Source organism: Salvelinus sp. IW2-2015, linkage group LG18 (assembly GCF_002910315.2).
Source record: "Salvelinus sp. IW2-2015 linkage group LG18, ASM291031v2, whole genome shotgun sequence".
Classification (NCBI taxonomy): domain Eukaryota; kingdom Metazoa; phylum Chordata; class Actinopteri; order Salmoniformes; family Salmonidae; genus Salvelinus; species Salvelinus sp. IW2-2015.
In genome coordinates this window covers 62836971-62840729 of record NC_036858.1, presented here as the reverse complement: position 1 = coordinate 62840729, position 3759 = coordinate 62836971, and the positions used below count along the sequence as shown (strand labels likewise).

General features: G+C 44.0%; 1 pseudogene; it reads right to left on the bottom strand.

The window, feature by feature from the left end:
- LOC111977979 (guanylyl cyclase C-like) overlaps positions 1 to 3759 on the bottom strand; it is a 41646-nt pseudogene that overhangs the window by 28257 nt on the left and 9630 nt on the right.

Sequence of the window (3759 nt, the reverse complement as noted above, 5' to 3'; positions counted from 1 at the left end):
TACAAAAGGACCAAGTCCATATTATGGCAGAACAGCTCAAATAAGCAAGGAGAAACAACAGTCCATAAATACTTTAAGACATGAAGGTCAGTCAATACGGAACATTTCAAAAACTTAGAAAGTTTCTTCAAGTGCAGTCGCAAAAACCATCAAGCACTATGATGAAACTGGATCTCATGAGGACCGCCACAGGAAAGGAGACCCAGAGTTACCCGCTGCTGCAGAGGATAAGTTCATTAGAGTTACCAGCCTCAGAAATTGCAGCCCAAATAAATGCTTCACAGAGTTCAAGAAACAGGCACATCTCAACATCAACTGTTCATAGGAGTCTTTTACCAAATAGGGCTATCTTCTGTATACCACCCCTACCTTGTCACAACACAACTGATTGACTCAAACGCATTAAGAAGGAACAAAAATTCCACAAATTAACTTTTAAGAAGGCACACCTGTTAATTGAAATGCATTCCAGGTGACTACCTCATGAAGCTGGTTGAGAGAATGCCAAGAGTGTGCAAATCTGTCATCAAGGCAAAGGGTGGCTACTTTGAAGAATCTCAAATATTATGATTTGTTTRACACTTTTTGGTTACTACATGATTCCATATGTGTTATTTCATAGTTTTGATGTTTTCACTATTATTCTACAATGTAGAAAATAGTAAAAATAAAGAAAAACCCTTGAATGAGTAGGTGTGTCCAAACTTTTGACCGGTAGTGTATATGGTTCTGTAGCTGTCCCAGAGCCATGGTTGTTGCTTGAACCTACATATACAGTGCATTCTGAAAGTTTTCAGAACCCTTTACTTTTCCCACATTTTGTTACGTTACAGACTTAATTTAAAATGGATTAAATAAATATTTTTCTGCATCAATCTATACACAATACCCCATAACGACAAAGCAAAAACAGGTTTTTAGAAATGTTTGCAAATGTATTACACATAAAAAACTGTGGGCCTCCCGAGTGGCGCAGCGGTCTAAGGCACTGCATCAAAGTGCTTCTGGCGTCATTACAGACCTGGGTTCGATCCCCGGCTGTGTCACAACTGGCCATGATCAGGAGTCTCATAGGGCGGCGCAAAATTGTCCCAGCGTCGTCCAGGATAGGGGAGGGTTTGGCCTGGGGGGGCTTTACATGGCTCATCGCGCTCTAGCAACTCCTTGTCGTCAGTTGAACAATGTTTCCTCTGACATTGGGAAAGGAAAGGGGATAACTAGTCAGTTGTACAACTGAATGCATTCAACTGAAATGTGTCTTCCACATTTAACCCAACCCTTCCAAATCAGTGTGGCTGGTTAAGCGGGCGGGTGTTAAGAAGTGTGGTTTGGCGGGTCATGTTTTGGAAGACGCATGACTCAACCTTCGCCTCCAAAGCCGGTTGGGTAGTTGCAGCGATGAGACAAGATCGAAATTCGGAGGAAAGTGGGTAAAATACCAAAAATATATACGAGAAAAAAAAAGAAATAGGGGAAGGGTAGCAAAACATTTCTGCAGCATTGAAGGTCCCCAAGAAGTTTGGAACCACCAAGATTCTTCCTAGAGCTCGCCGCCCGGCTAAACTGAGCAATCGGGGGAGAAGGGCCTTGGTCAGGGAGATAACCAAGAACCTGATGGTCACTCTGACAGAGCTCCAGAGTTCCTCTGTTGAGATGGTAGAACCTTCCAGAAGGACAACCATCTCTGCAGCACTCCACCAATCAGGTCTTTATGATAAAGGGGCCAGACGGAAGCCACTCCTCAGCAAAAGGCACATAACAGCCCGCTTGAAGTTTGCCAAAAGGCACCTAAAGGATTCTCAGACCATGAGAAACAAGATTCTCTGGTCTGATGAAACCAAGATTGAACTCTTTGGCTTGAATGCAAAGCATCACGTCTGGAAGAAACCTGGCACCATCCTTACGGTGAAGCATGGTGGGGGCAGCAGCATCATGCTGTGGGGATGTTTTTCAGTGGCAGAGACTGGCAGACCAGTCAGGATCAAGGGAAAGATGAACGAAGCAAAGTACAGAGAGATCCTTGATGAAAACCTGCTCCAGAGCACTCAGGACCTCAGACGGGGGCAAAGGTTCACCTTCCAACAGGACAACGACCCTAAGCACACAGCCAAGACAAYGCAGGAGTGGCTTCGGGACAAGTCTCTGATTGTCCTTGAGTGGCCCAGCCAGATACCGGACTTGAACCCGATCAAACATCTCTGGAGAGACCTGAAAATAGCTGTGCAGCAATGCTTCCCATCCAACCTGACAGAGCTTGAGAGGATCTGCAGAGAAGAATGGGAGAAACTCCCCAAATACARGTGTGCTAAGCTTGTAGCGTCATACCCAAGAAGACTCGAGGCTGTAATCGCTGCCAAAGGTGCTTCAACAAAGTACTGAGTAAAGGGTCTGAATATTTATGTAAATGTGATATTTCAGTTTTATTTTTAATAGATTTGCAAAAGAAATCTGAAAACATGTTTTTGCTTTGTCATGATGGGGTATTGTGTGTAGATTGATGAGGGAATAATAAAAAATAAAAAATTCTAGAATAAGGCTGTAACGTAACAAAATGTGGGAAAAGTCAAAAGGTCTGAATACTTTCCGAATGCACTGTATATGACTCTGTATTAGTCCCTGAGCTGTGGTTGTTGCTTTAACAAACATATATAGAAGGAGAGTGATGGAGTGCTGCATCAGATGACCTGGCCTCCACAATCACCCGACCTCAACCCAATTGAGATGGTTTGGGATGAGTTGGACCACAGAGTGAAGGACAAGCAGCCAACAAGTGCTCAGCATATGTGGGAACTCTTTCAAGATTGTTTACAAACTTTTGACTTGTACTGTATACTGTATAGTATATTTATGGTTCTGGTGGTTTTATGCAAAAGTTTGAGTTACCTTTTTGTCATAGCGTCCTTGGTGGATGTTATAACTTGTGTTTTTCCTGTGGTCTTCGTCAATCTGACAAACAAACGGACAGAGACAGGTTAGAAGACGTACTGGAGTATGTGACTTAACTTTCAGGGGTCGTCGCACACTGATGACGAGCTGACCTTGAGGGAGACCAGGCTGCGTTCGTTGTACTCCAGCGGGGTGATGAGGTCAGAGTGCATGTGTGACCATCTCTTCCTCAGCCGGCGCTCTCTCTTGTTCCGCCTGGTAACAAATAGTAGCAAAGTATGAGAGGTCTCCCTCATTGAAATATAATTACTAGAATGGAGATCCCCATTCAAGTAAATTATATGTGATGGCTGGAACCCCAGATCCCTGTTCTAGTAATTATATTTTTATGAGCGAGACCTCTCTCACACTGCGCTGCTATCTGTTAACTCTTACCTGTAGAAGATGAAAGCGATGGTAGCCACCCCCACCACAGTGACAGCTAAGACAATGACAATGATATTATGCGCCTTCAGACCTGGGGGGGGCACACCGCACTAGTTAGACCTAGGCACGCACGCACACACACACACACACACACTGTTTCGCTCGGGCATTACTACGTCTATGATACAATGAGCAGACCAATAAAAAGAACTGTGTCAGAACTGTAAAATGTCTCAATGAGTGTTCAGGCAAGGGGGTAATTGAGTTGGTATTAGTGTACATTGAATCTGGAGTTTGATCCCTCCACACCGGTTCTGTACTGGATTGTCCCATATCTGTCATATCTATCAGGAATGACAGCTAATGATCCGTTAATGCTGCCAACTAAGCCAGTCACGATGGGTGTGGCTCATGTATTAGGGAAAAACAAGCCAGACTCAGATGCAC